This window comes from Bemisia tabaci, chromosome 3, assembly GCF_918797505.1.
Source record: "Bemisia tabaci chromosome 3, PGI_BMITA_v3".
Taxonomy (NCBI): domain Eukaryota; kingdom Metazoa; phylum Arthropoda; class Insecta; order Hemiptera; family Aleyrodidae; genus Bemisia; species Bemisia tabaci.
The window spans coordinates 56,074,727-56,098,782 of NC_092795.1; the positions used below are offsets into that span (position 1 = coordinate 56,074,727).

The window sequence follows — 24,056 nt, forward strand, 5'->3', positions numbered from 1 at the left end:
TTACAATTTGTATGATATTTTATATCGTAGATTAAGTCGAGTTGCATTGACCAATTTGGTGCACTTTTTTAACCTAATCGAGGATTTGGCTCGTTTTCTTCAGGATTTGGTTGAAAATCAGTTACTCGATTCTGATTGGTCCAAATTCCAACGGCGTATCAACAGTCATCTATCCAAAAAACTAACCGAATCCGGTCGCGAGAATTTGCCTAAAGTTATATACGCTCTCAGTTATGTGTCTTTTGTGAAACTCATCTTTAAAACGGAACGGATTACGAAAATAACGTATTTAACTCCTGGTTCCTTGTTTCAAGTGCCCGTTATAGCTTTTTAGAAAAAAATTGACTGTTTTCGCATTGATGTGTTTTTTTTCTATTGATTTATTGTGACCCTCTACAGTCTACATGATTAGAAATATACTCATTGTACATAAAAGTAGGATATAAAGAATTAGCAAGCGACCGAGTGACTTGTATCTTATTTACATTATTAAGCATTGAGGTGTGTTGACAACTTTGACGATTGGCACAGGCATCGAAATTCAGTCTAATAATCCTTCAGAAAACCCGTTTTTCAAAAATGAGCACAGTAGAGAGGTTTCCTCTTTTGGTCCTCTAGATCCTCGCCTGGCTCCTGGTCGTCTCTCCCCTCTGCAGTACTGCCACGCTAAGGAAAAACGCCATATGAACATTCAAGATTTGCCAGATTTTTCCGGATTAAACATGTATTTCGGAGAAAAGTTATGGATATTTTCAATTGAAATTTTCAAATATTCTAAATTAAATTCTGTACAAAATTGTCTGAGAAATTTAATGGAAAACATCCAAGAGACTCCTCGAAAATTCGCAATTTATCGGAGGAAATTTCGGCAACGGCTGAAGGCTCTTACGGCGTTTTTCCTTAGCGCGGGGGAGTGGAAATCCGGCGGCAACGTTTCCCGAGGCAAGTTGTGCGACGTCAGTCAATAGAGTCGCTTCTCGCTTTTCAAATTTCAGTCCCTCTCCATTGGCGGCAATTTCGTTCCAGTTATTGAATGTCCCTGTCTCCGGAGCCCGCGCATATTTTCTCAGGGTCCGGTCGCGTCCTCCTCCTTCACTCTTTTTATGGCCGGACATGAGCTCTTCATTTTTATTTGAAGCTACTCCGTTCCTCCTCCGTTCGTGTCCTCCGTGTCCCTTCCCCTGTGCCTTCCCCAAAAAGTCCAGTTGTATACAGGGTGTCCTAGAGTGCCGGGAGTAATTTAATCGGCTCCTTGTCCAATGCAGGCTTTCACTATGGGTCAATTGCGCTGGTCACAGAATCGTGGTTTGGTTACTGATTCTTTTAGATTATCTGAAACTTATAAAAACTGTCTAAACACCAACTTTCTATGTTCAATATCAGCCGCGATAACGCCCTATGAAAAGTTGGGTTTTTGACATCATCCACCGCGGTAAAGACACCCTTGGTTTCTTCCACCTTGCTTTCATCCGAGTTGAATAACCAGTACAAATGTGCGTCACACCGACTGATGAAAGCAAATTGGAGGATGGTGGCCATTTTTCATGAGTTAAAGTCCATAAATTTTGGGGAAAATATATAGTGAGATGGTTTTTCAAAAAATTGGAAGGGCATAACTCCAATTAAGGGCACTTTTGAAAGAAAAAATATCATCTTAATTATGACTAACAGAACGAGTTCCTGCAGTCTCTCAGTTTAGCCCTGGCACATCGTGCATAGAGCAATAGAAGCCAATGTGAATATTTCGCAAACAGAACATCAGAACTTACCCTGGCTTAATAATTTAGGATAAAAAAACCAAGCGTGAAAAAGGCCAAAATAATGGGGCAAAATAAATATTTTCGAGTGATAGCGAAGTACCGTCTTGAAAAAAATGTTTGACCGCTTCGGGAGGACTTGATTGCAATGACGGGGAAGTGCGATAACTTCTACAGAATGAATCTACTTAGCCGCGAATTCCATTAATGACCACCACGTATTGCGTTATGCTGCAAAATTATGACTCTGGTAACTAACATCATAATTTTAAGCTGACTTTTATACACCAACTTATCAATTTGCGGTTTCTATAAGCGTAAATGCTCATAGGCAGTGTTCGAAACTCACATTTGAGTTTTAGGAGCCATGTGGCGCATCAGGCCCGAATTTTAGGCGCCATTGAAGATTTTTTAGGGGCCAAGTTGACTTTTTACCTATATATGACGCGCATTTAGTGAAATGATGTTTTCATAAAAGAACTAGTAAGAAGCTGTACCTTAGGGAAGACAAAAGCACTAAGAATGAAATCGCGAAGAATAGAAAAGGCTTTTACTTGAAGTGCTAAAAATTTCAAATAATCACCTAATATGAAAATTCGGACTTTTAGGGGGAAATTTTTAGGAGCCACGTTGGCGCAGAGCCTTCATTTTTTAGGCGCCATGATGGCCGATTTTTTAGGCGCATTTGGCAGGTTGGCGCCTGTGAGTTTCGAACACTGCTCATAGAGGTACTCGAATAAAGGTAAAAGTGCTGATTTACGGAACAATATCTGACAGCAGCGCTAGAAATATCAAATGTCAGTTAGTTCCCATGCGAGCGGATTCCTCAAATTTCAGCGCATGCAGTTATTAACAGCTCGGTTTGTGATGTGTCATTCTTCGCAGAAACTAGGCAGAAACTTCCCTTTCCTCATATATAAGCTCCTGGATTGGAACTCAAAATGTCGCGCGGAGAGCTTGATGCAGCCCAGTCTGACGGATGAGCTTAACAATAAATTTTTGTTGCTTCTTGCCAAAGTTGAGTTGATTTGTGAAGCTGAACGTGTTTGCCGATCAATGCGTCAACTTTTACTGATAAAGTGCGTGAATGTTGATTTTATGGTTATGATGCGTCTATTTATACCATGGACATTGATCCATCTAACTGTAATGAACCGATTCTCGATTTATTGTCATGGGAACGGAGTTCCCCATGATATTACAATCGTTCCGTTGCTTTCGCTATGGGATTCCCTATACCTCTGCGACCTTGAGCGTTTCGCCCAGTCTCCGATTTTTGGTTGATTTTCCGATGTATCAAAAACCGTTGTATTTTTTAGCCAATCATGTCTCTACGTCAAGTTGTGTTGATTTCTAAAATTCGCTTTCAGCGAGTTTTTTTCCACCTTGAGATGTCGTGTCTGACTGGTAAATCTGCGCAGAACCACGAAGTTCCGTTTTTAGGCAAATTCTTTTTTTTGGGAGGTTTTCATTGGCTATTTTTCGCCATCAGTTTTCTGTTCGTTGGTGCAAAAGATCGCCTACCTCGTTGCTCTTGAGAAGCCGCCATTATCCCACCTCAAATTTTAAACATAGATATAAAGAAATAATAACCATCGTACAAGGCGGAAAATTGTTCTGGAGGACCCGTTACGGATATATGAGCCAAAATCAGAACTCGATTGATGGATTTAATCCATGAATACAGAAATATTGCCTCAGTTTACTGCCGCGATAGCAAATGCAACCTGAGATGAACCTTGTGACACATGAAAGCATAGGCAAACAATGTCTCACAGAGAAATGCGCTTAATCCGCTGTCTCTTAACAGCAGTGGCCGGATGTCAAGGTCGTCTTTTGTGAAGCCCCGCTCAGCGTCCGAGATCACTTAACTGTTATCTTTTCTCCATTCGTGAATGAGCGTCGAGATAGCTCGGTTGTTTGAGACGCCAAGTCAGCGCTTCGTTCGTATCCTTTTTGTTGCGAGCGGGGGTTCGAATCTCGTAGACGACAGTTAATTTTTACTGGTTGTATTGAATGTTTTAGACCAATCATCTAACAATAATTAATACTTGGCAACTTAGGAAGCACATAGGTCCCTTATGATGCGTATTCGGGCATATGTGTAGAGTAAAAATATCATACGTAGGGTGTCCCAAAAGTACCGGGACTGGTTCTGTAACTTCAAAAGTAAGATAGATACAGACATGATTTTGGTCTCATTTTGAAGATCAACTCAATACCTATCGATTAAAACCAAGATCAGCTCAATCGAATAAAAATTGACCGAGTTATGACAATTTGAAATTAGTGAGGAAAGTTTACCCCTACGGTTTTTAGGAAGATTTTTCGCTTACCAGGATTCAAAAAGTTAATATTCGTATCCACTTTCCTCCGAATCTTCCATAACTTCCTTTTGCTTTTCAAAGTACCGTCCATCAAACCGGATGCACTTTTTCATGCGCTCTTGCCACTTATCCAACATTGTTTTCCTGAATTCTTCCTCTGGGATGGAGTTGAAGAAGTTTTGAATTGCATTCTGGATTTTTGTCTTCGATACGAATCTTCGTCCGCGAAGCTCCTTTTTAAGCGTAGGAAACATCCAAAAATCACATGGAGCCAAGTCAGGGCTATAAGGGGGATGAGGGATTGTTTCAACTCCATTTTTACTCATAAATTCACGTGTTAAGCTCGATGTGTGAGGCCGCGCATTGTCTTGATGGAGTATCCACGAAGCTTTCAAGTCCGACCGTTTCCGGGAAATGTGCATTCTCAACTCCTTTAGTACTTTGCAATAATACGCACTGTCAACTGTTGTGTTTGATGGTACAAAATGTTGATAAATGACACCTCGAAAATAAAAAAACACAATAAGCATCACTTTATCGGCCGACTTTTCGATTTACGGCGATGAAGAATCTTCCTTAAAAACCGTAGGCGTAAACTTTCCTCGCTGATTTCAAATTGCCATAACTCGGTCAATTTTTATCCGATTGAGCTGATTTTGGTTTTAATCGATGGGTATTGAGTTGATCTTTAAAATGAGATCAAGATCATGTCTGTATCTATCTTACTTTCGAAGTTACAGAACAAGTCCCGGTGCTTTTGGGACACCTTATGTATACTTTACGCCGAAAAAGCGAACCTGAAACTTAAATGCGTTAACTTCCGAAAACCATATATAATCCAACGAAAATAAATAATTGGTACATAACAGCTTTCTTGTATGCAAAGAAAATAATTAAAAATGTTAAAAAAGAGATGTCAACACAAAATTACATAGCCCCTTCAATTCAGAAGATACTACAAACGAACTGTACCTTAACATTTTCATATCCCAGAAGCTAACGTTCCCATGACGAATATTGCCATCGCTAGCGATTGCAAAATCCAACTTGTTTCCTATTTGCCTTTTCATTCTAAGCACCGATTTTCTGTTCGTGGCTGGAAAGCTTGAAGTCTTTGGAAGGTTGGGAATAATTTATGCCATAGTAACTATTAGCATTTTAGGTTTTATTGTTTGAGGACATTACAGTCGGTATAGATGTCGATACTCGAGCATATTTTACTTCAGCTACTATAATTATTGCTGTTGTTGAGATTCTGCTTAATTTTCCTCTTACATTCTACTTACTAACTTACTTAAACTGTCTTCTCTTCTCCTCTGTGCGAAAAAAACTCTGAGAAAACTTCAAGGAATGATATTGATTTGTTCTCCCTCAAAAAATAAAATAAGAGCGGAGATTTTTTGACACTGCAAAGAAATTTTCTCACCGGATCAATAATTACTTGGTGCTACGGAGAGAATTATTTTCTCTCCGGAGAAATTAGGTGGTGTTCCGGAGAAAAATATTTTCTCCTCGGAACCAAAAGTTATTGCTGGGGAGAGAATTATTTTCTCTCCGGAGAAATTAGTTAGTGTTCCGGAGAAAAATACTCTCTCTTCGGAACGAGAGGTATATTTTAGGGAGAAAATTATGTTCTTTTCGGAAAAACTAGTTGACCCCCGCCCTCGGGAGGTAGGGCCGCGTAGTGACTAGTAATTTATAAATAATATATACAGGTCGGCAAGTCGTTACAGGTGAAACGCCTTCAATTGTGCAGATACAACACGGACAATACGGTCATCCGTCGAGTACGCATAGTTGTATCTCTGCGCCGTCATCAACGAGCGTCCTTTCCGTGCCGTCTACTTTCAAGTTGAGCTTGTTCCTTTTATTTATCGTGGTGTTTCATGGGCTTCATTTTAGCAATCATGGAATTTGCACTACCTGGGCGTCCAAATAATTTTATCACACTTCAGCTTTCGATTTTCTCTGGAATGAGATACTTACTGGAGAACTTTAAGTCTAAAAAGATATAATTACAGTCTGAATTTTGAGATACATGATCAGTGAAATGCTGCTTGGCTTACTATGAATGAATGCAATGAAACCTATCAATTTAGCCTATTTCCTTTAATATGTAGAACCCACCCCACAACAAAAAATAATACTAGATAATTTAATAATTACGCTGTAAATTTAATTCATTACTCTGCTTTCAGTGGCTCCAACATAAAACTGTTCTTGACTCCTTCCAGCAAAATGCAGTCAAATTCATGAGAAGGGGGGGGGGGGGTGTTTTTCTTCTAACTGTCCTTACTTTCGAGCAATCAATTATTATATCCTGGCTTTTCTCCTTGAGACGGCTAGTAAATAAACTTGGAGTAGAGAAGAAAGAAAGCAGCTAAAGTAAATTAAATAGCGAAGCATAAGATTTGACTTCCTTTCATTTTTAATTTAATAGTAATTTCTTAATTGGGTGATTTTTCCACCCCCCCTTCTAATAAAAGAAAAATGATAATAGTAAATACTGGGATGATGGAAAATTAAACGAAGCGGATGATCATTCTCCCGAAAAAATCGGCTAAGTTTTTCACAAATTACCGTTAAAAAATTGATTTTAAATTGTGAAAGGGAGGGAGGGAATAGAGAGGGGCGAAATCGTGTTGCGGAACGAGCTCTTAACCCGGACCGAATTTCAAACGGAGAGAGGCGGCGCCGAAGACCCGGAGCTCAAAGCGAATTCACAATACAATCTTGAGTTCACTCTTAGCTACAAGTGCCAATATTTATACAAGGAAATACTTTGTCGCGTCTATAGTGAGACACATAAGTAGATTTACGCAGCCGGCAGTGTTTACCCGCCCCTTCAGGGCCCTCCCCGAGACCCCCCCCCCCCCCCCCCGAGAGCCTCGCCGCGCGCCGCTAAGAGGAAAAAACGGGTTCCAATTTATTTCGGGGTCCTCATTTCGATTTTCCTTTAATTAAATTTGTTCATCTTTTCCCGGAACCTTTCCCTCTCGGTCCTCGGTCCGCTCTGTCTTTTAGTTTTCAATCCTCGCCCCTTACCCCCCCCCCCCTCCCTCCCCCGGTCCACTTAATCGGCACTGTTTTAATTGAACTTGAGAAATTATCGTCGAAATAAATATCCGATTTTATCGACGACCATCGTCGGGATCGTTTTTGCCTCTCGCCCGTGCTGCACCCCCCCTCCCTTCCACCCCGCCCCCTCAGCCCTCACCCCTTTCCCGATCGGAGAGATTACTTGGTGAGTGAGCGGTGTCCTTTTTATAGGTGTCGAAACTTCGGTCCTAAGACCGGCACGCTCCCGAGAAAATCTAATATTTAAATTTGAAAAACTTCGGTTACTATGCAGGATAGGTCAGGGCATTCTGCCAGAAAAAATTATAGTTTTTTAAACCCTACGTAAGCAACATGTTCCCTCCTCTTTTTTTTTAAAAAAAAAGTTGTAGATGTAACTGGTTGGTTTGATGTTACCCGATTGTCACGATACTCTAGAAACTTGGCCACTTTGAAGTTGTTGGTTTTTATAGCAAGTTAGAGACAGCGGTAGGAAATGGGGCTGACTAATTATAACGTACAAGTTCATAACTTTAACTCTGATACGTTGCTAGCGAGAAATTCTTGATTCGAAAACATCCATGTATTTTAAAGTAATTTATTCGATCAATAATTTTGTTTTGAGAGTGTTGGGATTTTTTTTAATTGGGGCTCTTTGGTCCTCGTTCTCAACAAGATATTCTTCATCTACAGAATTGGTCATTTTTTTCTCTTCCATCTCTTCCATCGTCTTTTTGAAAACGCCTAAGAATAAATTTTTAAAAAAATCTAAAGGAAATTCCATAGGGAGCAGTGTCCGACGATTTTAAAAGAAATTCAAGTTTATTTAAAAATGATCTCTTGCCTAAGAATGGTCAGTATTGGAAAAGGGGAAATGTCGATCTATGCAGGACCCTGAAGTTTTTGATCCAGGAACCCATAGTCATCGGTCATACGAACCGATGTCAGGTTCGAGAGATCAAAATTAATGGTCAGCCATACTAAGACTTGTATTCTTCGCCGAAATTCGGTCTCTACGACAGAAGATGTCAGTCACTTGGACTAAAAACTTCAGTTCGGTTTAGTTCTGAGCCAAGTTCAGTCCTCAAAGCAGAAGTTTTTACTCCGGGAGAAAAATTTTCTCGGAGCACTATCTCTTAATCCTGGAGAAGAAGTTCCTTGCGGATAGTTCGTGCCGCAGTCTCAAAGATATTCTATCTCTGATCACGCCCATTCACCTAGTTTTGAAGCGTTGACTGAGGCACACTTCACCCTCTCGATGCAGCAATTACGGCTAGGTAATTCTTCTGGGTGACTTCTTCTCTCCCTCCTCTCTGATCTCCTTTCCTTGTCTTCCGTGGCTCATACACTTCCCATTGACAGGCTCGCGCCATTCCCAATAATTTATTTGCATCCCCTGTCCTCCCCGCACCCTCTGCGCGATCGTACCATGTGCCAGCGGAGTCGATTTCTCCTTCAGGTCTGGAAAAGCTCATCAAATTAACTTGGAGCAACGTTGCCACCGCTGTGGTCTTCTTCGGAACAATGAAATTTAATTCAGTTCTCGGTGTTCAACAAATAACAGGTATTTTTTTAAAAACCTTATCTACTGCACAAAATCAATGGTCTAATTGTTTACTTCATCTACCTCACAAATGGGTCAGTTGCGCTGGTTACAGAATTGTAAAAAAGAGATAAAATTTCGCGTACTCACTTGCGCTATTAAACAATTTAATGGGACGCGTTTCGAGGCCGGCTGATGATGGGGCTATCTCGACCCCGAAACGCTTCCCATTAAATTGTTAAAAAGCGCAAGTGAGTACGCGAAATTTTATCTCTTTTTTACAATATTGTCTCGTAGCTGTCCCCTACAAAAGTTTCCACGGAATTGTGTTTCGATGCTTGATTCTTGTAGATTCAACTAAAAATAATACGATATTTCCAAACATTTACTTTCTACGTATAATATTAACAGATATATCGCCGGATGAAAAGTTGGGTTTTTGACGTCATCCACCGCGGTAGTAACACTCTTAGCTTCCTCTACCTTGCTTTCACCAAAGTTTCACGTTGGTTAACAAGTGAAAATATGTGTCTCCCTGACTGATGAAAGCAAGGTGGAAGAAACCAAGGGTGTCACTACCGCGATGGATGACGTCATTAACGGAATTTTTCAAAGCGCGATATCTCGGTTAATATTGAGCGTAGAAAGTTGCTGTTCGGATAGATCTTATTATTTTTGACTAATCTTTGAGAATCAGGCATCAAGACATGATTCTATGAACAAAAGTGCATTTTTCTACCAAAAAGTCCCTTGAAAAAAAATATAAACGCATTGAATTAGACACATGCATCCGTTTTAGTGCTGTAGAACAAATTAACAATTTCTGCTGATTACCGTCAACTCTTACTTAACCCTTTTTTATTTTACAAAGTAGTGATACGAATTCTAAGTATTCTCTAGTTGAAAGATATTGTGACTGAAATGTCTATAAAGAGAAAAGGACAATACAAAAATAGATCCAAGCTTACCTAAAATCGACAAAAATGATTCAGATTCCCTTAAATTGAACTTTCAAAGCTCATAGCTACGTACTAGCTACTACACTATGACACAAATTATCTATTTATTTGAAGTGAGTTCACCGAGCATTGTTAAAACCAGGTACACTTCTCGCATTTTCGACACTATACACGACGCATCGACTGGAGGAGGAAAAAAACCGAAACTGCCGTTCGGAGACGTCGAAGGAAAAGTGTTAAAAACAAGATTAACAATGCATGTTTAACTGAGTTCGCTCAAGGAAGCTAGTTGATAAAAATAAAAAATTCATCCACCGCGCTGAGTGTCCTGAAGCGATGAAACTAGGAAACCTTTTCTACCTCACACGGCGAAAGCGAGGTAATTCTCGTCTCCCGACGTCATTCAATCATACTCGCCAACTCTTAAATTCACGCGGCTTTTATTTATTCATTTATTTTTTCCCTCCTGCGCTGCGATCGGGACGCGCGTACACTCAAAAACACACATCTATTGAAAATAAATCTTGACATCGGCAGTTCGCCACGAGTCAAACCCCCCCCCCCCCCCCCCCGCTCGTGGCGCGAGCCTTTAAATCCGGGGCCCTGACGCCATTAAACTGAAGCAATTATACGAATCGCTCCACGAAAGGCAGGCGGGGCAGGCAAATACCTTTTAGAAGAATTGAGTTCGGGATTGAGGATGCGTGCGTTGGAATTGCTAACTCAGACTCTTTGATGCAAATGCGACTATTTACATTCCCCCCGACCCGTCGCCCCCCCTCATCTCGGAGGGGGGAGGGGGGGGGTTCCCCGAGGGACCCGGCGAAGAGCGAGAGACTCAACAAGGCTTTTACGGGCGCCGAGGCGGCCGCCCCGGCTGATGGAGCAATGCTCACTTTTCCCTGGTCTGTGGTCAGTGTAATTGATTAAATCTCTTCCGGTCTCTGCTCCGCCTCAAGTTCGAGGCGTTCGCCGTGAGCGCCGACTTTCTAAACCCCAACGCTCGCCTTAGCGGTTTTTAAGGAATAACTCGGGGCCCCTTAAACTTCCCGCCTGCTAAGGAAGAACACTGCAAATGAAGAGTTCAGCCGTGTTAAGGACAAACGCCGCATAACGGCATAAACAATCGAGGTTTCCGAAAAATTTTCACGTAAAATGTTTATTTTTATAACGAAGATTATACATATATTCTTCTGAAATTTTCGGGTGGATTAAATATGATTGAAAATACAATTCTCTGAAAAATTCAAGAAAAAATATTTTCAGATTTCCCTACGAATTCGTATTTTATCGAAGGAAAGTTGGCAATATCTGAAGGCTCATACGGCGTTCTTCCTTAGCACGACAGAGTAGGTTTCACGAGAAAATTAAGGAATATTGGTTTAACCTTTGATAACATTTTAAAACTCACTTGTACGTAAAAATATTAATATTTAATGCAAATGTATATTTGCAATAAATATTTTAAGCGCAATTTAATATTTTTACGTGCAAGTGAGTTTTAAAATATTATTGATCAATTATCTTGTGCGGGTCTCCAAACGAATCTTGGTTTAACCTTGGCTCGATTCTCCTACATCTCACGGAACGGTCTCTAGTTTATTCTTGCTTTTCACTCATTCATGATTGGAATCTTGTAGAAACTAGGAGGCAACGCCCCCTTACCGCCTCGCGGTTCAACCCCCTGAAACGCTATATACCTCACGTGTTAGGCGTTCCTACTATGATTTTACTGAGGCACTGCGCCTTCTGGTTCTTTGTGGCGATCGTAATCAAATTATGAGCGGTCAACAATAGATTGAATAAACGTACTTGCAATCAGGAAAATTACTTAGGCGTATTTTCCCTTAGATGACTTGGGATGTTTGCAGGAGCATCCTGCACCCTTCCCTCGAGTCGAATCCGTCCGTATCTACTGCCACTGAAAGACCGAACTACAGGATACAACTATATCAACTTCAAAGTAGCTCAAATTGCCTAATCACCAATTCGAAGGCGAACTCAGTTTTTTAAGTATTTTCACACACTCGAGTCGGATAGCAATACGAAATAGTTAATTACGCCCATTTTTAGGGCGTCGAAAGGGAACCTTTCTCAAAAATGAAAATACCTATTTTAAAATTTATATTTTGCACTTGTAAAAGAGGTATCACCGCATGGGGCGTTTCAATAAAACATCTCATAAACGTTTCCTTTTTCATGCGATTTGCTAGAGCAAAAAATCAGAAAAAAAGTAAGTATTCAAGTTAAAAATACCAAACTGCATAGAATGAAAATAAAAAACTTTTGAATAGGCAGATTCCTATCTAAATTCTGCAAGAGGGAAAAAATTGGTAATATGACAATTCGACACCTGGCCTTCCATTTCGGAAAAAAAACTTCGAAATGCAAAGAGAGGTGTTCACCCTCACTTGAATCTAAATTATTCTCTGTGCGAAAAATACTCCGTCTCTCCTCTTCACCTGGGAAAGAAGTGAAACTGGATATTTATGTTTTTTCCCCTCTTGAAGGATGCTATCGTGCCTGTTGCTACTGCTACAGCTCCAAGTGGCTCCTCCAGTAGCTATGCATCAACGCACGCTGCAGCCTGATTCAATTGGCTGTATCGCATACGTCCGGACTCAGGATATGAAATGCAGTCACTTTTCGAGAGTGCCCCATAAAAAATTTAATTTAGTCTCGCCATATTTCACATTTAAACGCTTCGATGACCACACATCTAAAGTCGAGTCTTATCCGGAAGGGATCCCGTAGATGTCGGATCAGGCAACCTTTATTATCTCACGCCTGGACTAGTTCCAACGTGATATCTCTCTCCTCCAGTGATATCACACGTTCAAAAATTCGACCCACACAGAAATGTGGCCCCTACCCATTGGACTAAATTTTGCAATAGGGAATCACAATTTCCGACTCATCCTTAGGAGAAACTATTTGTATGGGGAAACAGATGACATGCGTCTGAAGTTATAGTTCCTTATTGCAAATGTAGTCCAATTGGACCGAGTTCATCAGGAAGGAACCAACCCACATTAAGGTGAAACTGAGAGAAAGTGGTTTGAAGTTGCATTCCTGCATTAAGCAGTAACCCCTCTTTTTGCAAACTATAATTTATTTCGTTTTTTTGACTTTCAGTTTTTGAGAGGAGAGTATACGACTGGTGAAACTCAGAAATATTAACTCAATTTTTTCGAAAATTTGGGTTGGTTCCTTTCTGATGAACTCGGTCTGAGCCCGTTTTCTTAAAATTTCATTTTTGTTGTTGCTTAAATTGGACTGCATTTTGCAATTTGGAACTATAAATTCTGGCTCATCTGAAAAAAACACTTATGTGCATAGGGAAGCTAATGGCATATACGTTGTTTTTAAATCGGGTCAGAATTTATAGTTCCAAATTGCAAAGTGTAGTCCAATTGAGGATGCAGGGTTGCTAAAATGTATTGTCTCTAGCTGGGCGAGTTTTTGCTAATTCGGTTAGCTTTGCTGAACCAAAAGATCCAGAAATATAATCTTAATCCAAAAACAAAATATAGCAGGAAGTTTGCGAGGCATAGCGGGAAACCTGTTTTCCAGTTCTCTCATCGGGACACAATACAAGAAGTCCCTCCCCCGGAGAACGGTGACATTTGACCTCCGAGTTCGGCAACGAAGGGATGAATCGAGTGTGAAAGGGAGAAATATATCTTGGAACGGACAGGTCGGCGCGCGGCGGAGAGTTATGAATTTCCGAGGGAATTGGGAAATGTCGCCGCTTCCGGTCAGCAAATAAACGAACAAATGGAAAAGTAAACTTGACGATAAAGAGACAGAGGCTGCGGCTGCGGCTTGGGAGGCGGGCCGACCGTGAACCGTGAACCGCGACCACGCCGTGGCGCAGCGCGGGTGGCTGGTAATTAAGTGAAGGCGCAGCTTTTAAAGCATCCGCATAAATCTTCATTTCAGCTTTGACCGCGGGAGCAACAATTTATGACTCGCCGGCCACTTCAACTCGAACCTTGGGCTCATAAAACATATTTTCGCAGCAACCGAAGAGTGAACAAGTGTTGAAATGTAAGGTTTTCAGCTGTAAGGATACCCGCGACAGCTCATGTGCCACATCGAGTGAAAAAAAGGAGAAAATATTGCGCTCGCTAAAGGAAGGTTGATTTGAATTAACCCGATGCCGCATGAGAAAATGTAACAATCGACGGTGGAATTGCTTGAAAAGTGATTTTTGATGAAATAAAGTAAAAATATGGTTAACTTAATCAGAATTCGCACTGAAAAAAAAGATTGTGAGAACATCGTCTAAAAGTGTTGCAAGTGGCAGCATGACTGTACTTATTCCTTTTTAGAACATGGCGTCTAAAAGTGTTGCCAATGCTCAATTATTGATTTTCAGGAGCTCATTTCCTCATGAGAGATTAAGGTTCCTTCCAAATTTTCTAACTATATTAGCTTTTCCAAACTATATTGTTCTCCGGAGTTCCAGATACGGAAATCGATTTTTTTTCATTTTTCAGTTGATTCTTTGGCGCAAATTAGAATTTTTAATTCGGAGGGTGTGTTTGATGTTTACGTTATCTGGTCAATGAAAGCCTCTCTATTATTTCAAAGTTTTGAAGATTTAGGAGGTCAATAATGACGGGACAGATGAAAAAACACCTTAAAATGGTCGCAAAATTGTATAAAAGATATTTCCGGTTTTTGGAACGAAAATTAGGAAAAAATGGGTGACGTGACTTATGGATGGTCCCCAAACCTGAACATCATGTTAGAGAAATAACTCGTTCACATTGGCTGCATCATTTAATTTCTCTCTCAGCCGGCATTTTCTCTTGTATAATATCATTACGATGAGTGAACGATCCGGCCCTCGGATTCCATGCCGACCTATTCGACCTCGAGGAGTCGAGAGAAAAAACAAAAAACCGAAAAACTCCCTCCTAGACGGTCGACCCGGAGAAGAAGGAATTCCGCGGTCCCTGCGATATTTTCATCCCTGAAGACCGCGGGCGCGGAGCCGGGGCGGCGCCCACGAGTAAATTCGTCGCCTACCTGACATAAGGGCGTAACTACACTCTGCAATGAACCCTACACTCCATATAATTCAATGCTTTTCCGGGCTCATCTCAAAATGTAGTCACGCCTTTATGTCAGCCAAGCGACGAATTCCAAGAACGAGAGATCCTCGAGCCAGCGGCGCACACTGGACCCAGTCAACGGGGGAAGTCGGACAAAACCTGAAAACTTTCAAAGCACTGGAAAAAAAAAACACATTGGATCTTGAGTCCAGACTCTTAAAAACATCGACAAGAAAAATACTCTTGATTCAATCAGATTTAAGCTTAAATCAAGAACCGAGCCTCTTAATTTGAGCTGATTTCCTTTTGATTTAAGTTTAAATCTGATTGAATCAAGAGTCCTTTTTCTCGTCGATGTTTTCAAGAGTCTGGACTCTAGATCCAATGTGGTTTTTTTCCGGTGAGCTTATATTTTCGAAAATATGAAACCAAGAAGTTTAAGAATGCTTCCGTTTTGTTTTTATCTGAAAGATTCTTTCAGGAACACCTCTTGAAATTGAGTTTGGCGACGAAATAAACACGAAAATTTGAAATTATAGCGTAAGATTTCATGTGCGACCTCCTCTATTTGCCGGTTCTACTGTGCGGCGCAGGTACACAAACGGAGCCCTCGCGAGGAAAGCAAAGCGTCCCAAAACGGATTACTCCCAGCGGCGAGAATAAAAGTGGATGGAGTAAATATCAAAGACACAAACACGGGGAATCTATCCCGGCTCCGGGAGGCGGCTCGCGGTGGGACATTAGGCATTACGCCACTAAGAAGACGCTAAGAGGCTAATAAAGTATAAATCACCGACGGGGGGAGGCGGGGGGGTTCGCAGTCGTTGTGACCGTAATATAATCCGTAACTCCTCGTTGCCGCACTCGCGGACGGAGGCGTCTTCGTCCAACTTTTCGGAACTTGCGGTATAAGACTTGGGAGCTCTAAAAGCGGAACGCATTGAGGTCAATGGTTTATTGTCTCTTCCGCGAGGAGGAAGGAGCTCCTTTTAGGGCCCGGGCGGTGGAGCCTGGAAGTGTCCACGCGACAAATGGACGTCATTAACCAAACGTGATGCATCTGTCTTCGGAGTTTTGAAAGAGTCGGTCCTCCGCATCTTCCTGCTTTTCGCGCCAAACGCGAGGTTCTTGTCAAACTCGGAATGTAGATGGCTAAGTGTATGCTGCTGTGCTAAGGAAGAACGCCGTATGAACCTTCAGACGTTGCCAAATTTCCTTTGGTAAATCGCGAACTTTCGGGAAAATTTGTAAATATTTATCCTCCGATTTCTCAGATAATTTTGTTTGCAATTTCAACTAATGTTCATGAAAAATGCAAGAACTTTTCATAGCTTTCCTCGAAAATAAACTTTTTATCGGAAGAAATTCGGCAACTCTTGAATGTTCATACGGCGTTTTTTCATAGCACAGCAGCATGGTTCAGTAGCTGAGTAGATAGTTGAGGAACATCGGTGGGTACTCCTTTTAGGAGGAGATGGATTTGGTCCGCACATGAATCGATCGACACCGATTTGATCGGCAAATTATTAAAGAGCCGTTGCTGCTTCGAAAATTAAAGCGTGACCGCTTGGACGTGACTCGATCGTCATAATTCGATCGATTCACGGTTTTGTCGATCAATTCAAGGTTTTATCGATTGATTCATGGTTTTGTCGATCGATTCACGGTTTGTCGATCGATTCACGGTTGTCGATCGAATGACATCGGTCGGTTCACGTTTTTATTTTCCGATCGATTCATGCAGATTGAATCGACATAGTTTTTTAATAATGTGTCGATCGGTTTACATCGCTCGATTCGCATTTTTATTTTTCGATCGATTCATGTCGACCGAATCCATACCCTCCCTTCTTTTTTTCCAGACAAAAAACTTGAGAGTTTCAAAAAAACTCACCTAGGCATAGACTGAACAACGCAGAGAGGAGCGAAGCCACATCTGGGAGAAGTGAATGAGGGGTACTTTTGAATTCAACCAATTGAACATTTTCTCCTGTGAACAGATCAAAGTTGAGAAATATAATTTTGGATGTTACGATAAGAGTTGAGATTCATCTTAAACATCGAGTTTTATGGAGGAATCAGCATTAATATAAACTTTGAAGGATTTCACCTTTTCACTTTTCATTTTTTCATTCATTCTACCTTTTATTCGAGCCTGGCGTAGGTTGCGCGAAGCGCGCCCAGAACGGCTAGTACATGCATATCATAATTGCAAGGATTGGTACTTAAGGAAAAGCTATCATAAGGGGTTAGGCCACGTCAACCTTCTTGGATTTTGAAGTAAAAATTCGAGATTCCCGCAAAAAAATACCCGCTAACTTGGAGATTAACAAAAATCGATCGAGCAGAAGCCGAGATAGCATTTTAGGCCGCCATCTTGGATTTTGAAATTTTGAAAATTTTTCCCGTAAAAAATTAGATCCCCCCCCCCCTCTTATACATCAGTCTCGCTCAAAAACTATAAAAGTTTCAAAAACAGATTTTCCATCAGGAGAGCTTATTCTTTTGGCCACATTAATAATGCTTATTTTTTCTTTTTAAAACCAGTTGAGACCTAAATTTTTGCCACGGGCTGTGATGAGCACAAAATATGCGAGGTAACTAAAACTACAGCAGGTAACAGACTCGAGTTAGGTTTGAACCTAAGAATACAACTATATCAACTTTGGTGTGTTGCACAGTATCAAACGCAATTGAAGGCGTTTTATACTGGCCGAACCGTGACCTACGGACTCATGGTAGAGTCAGACAGGAGGAAATGGAAAATTATGAATAATTTTCATATATTAATGTTAAGAAGAGCCGAAAATTACATTTCGGGTTAAACTAAAGTACTATTCTACTTTTTTCAAACAAATATTGAAAGTCTGAATTTATAATGTCGAGAAGTTTCTTTTCCATGTAAAGCCCTTGTCCCACGATCAAATGAACTCATCAAATACTTATCAAATGCAAGATGGCAGGTTCATCAACATTTGACGGCCCGCTAACTTTTGATAGCGGATTTGCGCGCAAACCAGTCGCCATCTTGCATTTGATGAGTATTTGATGGGTTGATTTGATCGTAGGACGTGGGCTTTGAGGACTATCACCGGCAGAACATACCCCGTGATACCGAGTTTCACAACCGGCACTTAGCACCAATTTTGGTGGTTTGGCCTACGTCAGGTTTACGGCTGAAGTATCACAAGCGCCACGCGACGTTTACAAATTTCCGCCGTCATTTCGTTTTGTTTACAGAGACATTTTTCAACGAAGCTGTCCGAAAATTTCACTGAATTTTCTTTGTGCTCCCGATAAAAATCCAGTGGAATTTTTGAGCAGACTTACCCAAAAATTTCTCTGTAATCTAATAAAATGGCCGCGGAAATTTTGAAACATCGCATGGCGCTTGTGATACTTTGGCCGTAAGGCGACGATATGCTCAGCTCATGCATATTGGGTCCAAATTTTAGTATCTCTATGTTTTTAAAGAAATCGTGGCTCCCGAACAACTTTAAAATTATTATTGAGGGGTATCAGCGAACGTAATTTTCATTGAGAGACAGTAATAGCAATAAACCGTTCTTACAGGAACACCGTTAGGACTTCAAATAGAGGTTCCGCGTGATTGCAAACCTAGTAGATGAGGGAATGGTCCAAGAGACCCTTTTCAACAGTTCTAATAACCACGCACTTCCACCAAACAATTACTTCGAAATGGATCGTGTTCCGTAAAATGAAATGACCTTTTGTGAGGCTCCAGTGAATACGCAATTTTAATTGGCGGTTTCAGGGATACTCAAACAGCATGACCGCATATATGGAAAGCAAAACAGCAAAAACGCGTACGTAAGTTTGTGACGCTGAGGACTTCCTGTCAGAATTTGTTTCTTGATGGAAAAGTACGCGGCGTTATTTCTCGAAAACATTTCAGATTTTATTTCTCTGTGTGAAGCTTATCCTTTCGAAAATTTCGAGCAAAAGTGATAGGTCGTTCTTCTTTGATAAAATAAAATGGGAATGGAAATTTTGAAACATCGCAAAAGAGATATGCGTTTTAGCGATTTCGCGATCGATACAACAACACAATATAAACAAGCAACTTGACGTCCTTACTCTTCGAGTTGTTGTTTCGTTGAGTAGGAGAATTTCTGTGCGAGCAGAAAGAAACCCGGAGCGCCTACTATTTATTGTATATGCAACATGGACATCCGCAAGACATGAATAGTTGCATCCTTGCGCCGCGTAACTGTTAACGCACAACGCGACGGCATGAGCCTGGGGTACTGATTTTTCAGATCATTTCGAAGGGAAAATGAGGTATAATTTTAAGAAACAACAACATTATAACAAAGAAGGGCTTGCTTGTTAGGCATCGGATGACAAACTTACCATTGATTCGCTAAGAAAATTATTTAACGAATTTTTCAATGAGAATATTCCTTGTTTTGCGGCAAACGCAGTAAGTTTGATACCGCAAAAGCCTGTACATTTGTTCTACTTTATAAACGCCCTACGTTTCCGCTCGTGTTTTATTATTTTTCTTATTAATTTTTTTTAAAACAGCTCGTTATTAATTCTCAAAATTGTCATTGATTTTTCTGGACCAGTCACGCTTACTCCGTAAGTACCTCAGGTCACATGATGTTCGTTGGCTATGCTTTAAAAAAATAAACAAGTTGGTTTTTGCAATCGCTAGCGATAGCAATATTCGTCATGGGAACTTTTGCTTCTGGAATATGAAAATGTTAAGGTACAGTTCGTTTGTAGTATCTTCAGAATTGAAGGGGCTATGTAATTTTGTGTCGACATCTCTTTTTTAACATTTTTAATTTTTTTTCTTTGCATACAAGAAAGCTGTTATTACCAATTATTTATTTTCGTTGGATTATGTATGGTTTTTGGAAGTTAACGCATTTAACTTTCAGTTTCGTTTTTTCGGCGTAAAGTATGATATTTTTACTCTACGCATATGCCCGAATACGCATCATAAGTGACCTATGTGCTTCCTAAGTTGTCATTTTTTTCATTCAAATAGATGTAACTGAAATGTTAGATGTGTACTACCTATACTACTTTCATGTCATTGCTTTATTTATTTATTTACTTTTTGCGTAGGTATAAATTGTTATTTTTTGCTGAATTTTGGAGAAAATATTGCTTTAAGAACGTGGAATGTAAATTAATTTTATTGAAAAAAGAAAATACAATCATTAATTTGGGCGAACAGAGAAAATATACATCAATATTTGGGTCAACATCTCCCTGATTATATAAAGGATGAATATATTAGTATTTCTGTATCAAAAAACTTAGCTTTTGTCTTCAGAGATACAATGATTCTAGTCCCAGTCAATTTGTTTTATTGAAAAAACAAAAAAACAAAAATAAATAAATAAAAAAAAAAAACAACTGAAATGTTAGACATACTATTTTCATGTCTTTCTATTTGTATCAATAGGTACTTTTTGCTTAACTTACGAACGTTGAATGCAAATTAACTTTATTGAAAAAAGAAAATAACGTCATTAATTTGGGGGAACATGTGGCTGATTATATGAAGGAGGTATATTCCAGTATTTTTGTTTAACATATTAACTCACGAGAAAATGTTCGTACATTTATCATCTAGTATTAATTATTTTTTGATGATTAGTCTAAAACATTCGATACAACCATTAAAAAGTAACACCCATCGTCGGGTATCGAACTCCCGATCGCCTATTGCCCGCACCTAATCAAAAATATGAGGCGGTTTAGTCAACTAGGCTATAACGAAACGGCGTGTGCGAGAGTAAAAATAGCATACAAAAGACTCGGGCAATAGGCGGGACTTATCACAAGAGACCTTAACGCTTTTGCCTTTGAAATATGAGAGAAATGAGCTAAGTGAATTGCTGTAGGAGCCATGGTTCGCACTGTTTTCATGTCTCTCAGGGTTCATCTCAGGCATGCATTTGCCATCGCGGCAGTAAGCTGAGGCGATATTGTTTATCCATGAATTAAATCAATCAATCGAGCTCTGATTTTGACTTCTTTGTCCGTAACGAGTCCTCCAGAACAATTTTCCACCTTGTACGATGGTTATTATTTCTTTACTTCTATTTTTCAAATTTGAGGTGGGATAATGGCGGCTTCTCAAGAGCACCGAGGTAGGCGATCTTTTGCACCAACGAACAGAAAACTGATGGCGAAAAATAACCAATCAGAACCTCCCAAAAAAAAGAATTTGCCCAAAATCGGAACTTCGTGGTTCTGCGCAGATTTACCAGTCAGACACGACATCTCAAGGTGGAAAAAAACTCGCTGAAAGCGAATTTTAGAAATCAACACAACTTGACGTAGAGACATGATTGGCTAAAAAATACAACGGTTTTTGATATATCGGAAAATCAACCAAAAATCGAAGACTGGGCGAAACGCTCAAGGTCGCAGAGGCATAGGGAATCCCATAGCGATAGCAACGGAACGATTGTAATATCGTGGGGAACTCCGTTCCCCATGACAATACGGACCAAGATTTTGAAACACCGTGATCGAGTTACGTCCTTGAAATGTACTTGGACTAATTTCAGTAAACGCCGCCCACTGGATCCAATTGAATTACACTTGGGCCTCACACTTCAGTCCGACGGAGTAATAAGACCTCCTGATTGCAAGCTTTTGTCGTTGAGGATTTTTTTCGAATCTTTCAGTGTCAAATTCTCGGCGGGCGTGATTAGCGGGGACAGCGAATGTAAATGAGAAAGTTTTCGAGCGAACGGTTCATTTATCTGTGCGGAACTTGAGTCCCAAGTTGGGGAGCCCGGGTGTTGGCTGTCGGGTTGGGGTGCGGTTTCCTTGAAAACGACTCCTCGGAGCCCGCCGCCCGCCATCTGCCACCGGAAAATGAACCGAAAAACGGCGAGGAAAAATACCGGCGAGCGCGGCGCGGAGGGGAAACTAATTAAAATGCAACTTCATTTTCCTCCTGATTCAAGGTCCTTCATGATCTACCGCTTTCTGAAATTTTCATAACTCCGCTAATCTTTCGACCGGGGAATTTCGCCGCGGCGCCGGCTAACTTTCGCCGGCTTTGATTTCCACTCCTCCACCGAAATTGGACCGGGAGAAAGATGGATTAAGTGTTCGTTTAGTCACATTTTAATTATATTTTTTTGGGTACATTATATATTTGGTTGCTTGCGCAATGTATTTATACGGTATAACGTTTTCTATATTCGCAGGAAAGTTGTGAAAAAACGATTTCGTAACCTTTCGACCAAAGTATCGCAAGCGCCATGCGACTCTTCAAAATACCCATCGAAATTTTATTTTTTTACAGAGAAATTGTTGGTTGAATCAATATGAAAATTTCGCTGAATTTTATCGACAACACAAAGGATATTCAGTGAAATTTTCGGACAGCTTCGTTTAACACTTTCTCTGTAAAAAAATAAAATGGCGGCGGCAATTTTTAAACGTCACATGGCGCTTGCGATATTTTGTTCGGAAGGTGACGATTTGTCGAAAGCTAGAGTTTAAAAGTATGCTATCTGCTGCCTAACGAGTGGACCTTTCTTTCTGTAATGCTGTTACTTCTTGAAACATCGCCTGAGCTGATTGTTGAAATTGGTACACAAAGTGATAGACAAAGAAGGCAAACAGGATGTAGAGGGATCCTATCGGTGCAAGCGGGTGGTTGCAATGGACAAAGGAGCTCCTAACCAAAACCTAGGTTTTGTTCATTAGACTAAATAACGGCAACCCATGGGAGACCCTATGGCTAGTCCTCCATTATCTCTATTAGTCCATGAGAACCACTCCTTTCAACCAATCGGATCACTCCACACTCCTTATGTCTTCTTTGTCTATTGCTTTATTTATCAATTTCGACAATGAGCCCGCCGACGTGACCTCTGTAATAATCTGAGCCATCAGTATCCGAAGCTCATGTGATAGTGACACGGCGCGTGGATGCAACTATTCGTGTCTCGTGGATGTCCATGTTGCATACACAATGAAATGTAGGCGCTTCGGGTTTCTTAATGCTCGCAGAGTAATGAGCGTCGCGTTAATCATCGGCCAGGAAAAGGAACATTTGAACTGAAGCATGAAAAGTAGGCACGCCCTAGAATTCAATAAGAAACAACAACATTTAAAGCAACATTTTTGGGCGCTTCTGGGTACCAGATGCGCCCTTTCCAACCGTTCGACTCCCCCGATGTAACATGTACTATACTACATGCCCTTTTGCCTTATGGGTAATGACGCCATTCTGGTACACCCGGGAAAAAATGGATTTTTTTCTGCATCTGGTATTCGTAAAAGTTTTCGTGAAATGTTTTGCTTTTAAGCATAACAATCTCGCACGGACGTTTTACCTGGTTAAAGTATTTTAGGGCCTCCTTATGCTTTAAATACTTATATCCGAGGCAGTACTTTCAGATCGATTTGAAAATATTACGAACAGTCACGTGATCTCTTCATTTTAGTGACGTATTACTGTGCTACTTTGTGATTGGTTCATTTTCTTGGCGCAGCATCGACACGTCAGCTGTTTGCGGCATTGAGCGGAAGGTTTAAGGTTATGTCATGGACCAAGAGAATGAATAAGGACCCCCAACTCCAGTTAGCGGAGACATTAGCGCTGCCTGCGTTCACGCCGTGAATATGGGTCCAGCCAGCGCCGATGTAACCGCCGGCCGGCCGGTCCCTCTCTTCCCCGCGACCCGCGCTTCCCCTCCCCATTGCTGAACTCCTCTTCACGCGGCCCCGCTCCCCCGCGACCTGCGCGCCCTACCTCGCGGCGTCGCGACGCCGCTGTCCGCTAGATCGCGTTGACGCACCAGCTTTAGAGGTTCCGCCGCTCTTTCCCGTCGTCTGATTTACAGTGAATCCTTTATGTTTCCATTCACCACCGACTGAAATTCATCACAAAATACTTGTGGAAAGTTTCAGGTCTTCGCGGACGATCTGAAGTTTTAAAGGGTTTTGCGGTAAAAGAATCCCACTTTAAATTCCAGCTTCGTCAGTTTTCGGGTACTTAAGTTGGTAGTAATATGCTTTGACAAAGAAGCGCCCTTCAACGCTTGGGCGTTGGAACTGCTTGTTTTTCCTCTCCGTGACTTATTTCTATATTACTTATTTTCTTATAGCTGTTTCTTTTGACGGAGTAGAATGCCTGACTCCAATGTTGGAGCATACAGATTTCTCTGAGCAGTCAATGCCGAAACAAAACGTTGGTCATGGGAAATCCGGGCTTCCGTTCCCTTTTCGGTGCGAAAACACACATGGAGTATTTACTATAATTATTGCTGCTCTACATTTCACATGAAGCCTTTTGATCCAAGCGCCAAAATCAACTGGAAATAGGCGAATTTTTTCGA

At 40.9% G+C, this 24,056-nt stretch overlaps 1 long non-coding RNA gene across 1 annotated transcript in view; it reads right to left on the minus strand.

Moving 5' to 3' along the window:
• Positions 1-821: 821 nt before the first annotated feature.
• Positions 822-24,056, minus strand: part of LOC140224162 (uncharacterized) — a 66,125-nt gene continuing 42,890 nt past the window's right edge. The window contains exons 2-3 of the long non-coding RNA XR_011899414.1: positions 16,601-16,696; positions 822-1,338 (exon numbers count right to left, since the gene is read on the minus strand). This is a non-coding gene — a long non-coding RNA (uncharacterized lncRNA). The remainder of the gene's footprint in view (positions 1,339-16,600; positions 16,697-24,056) is intronic.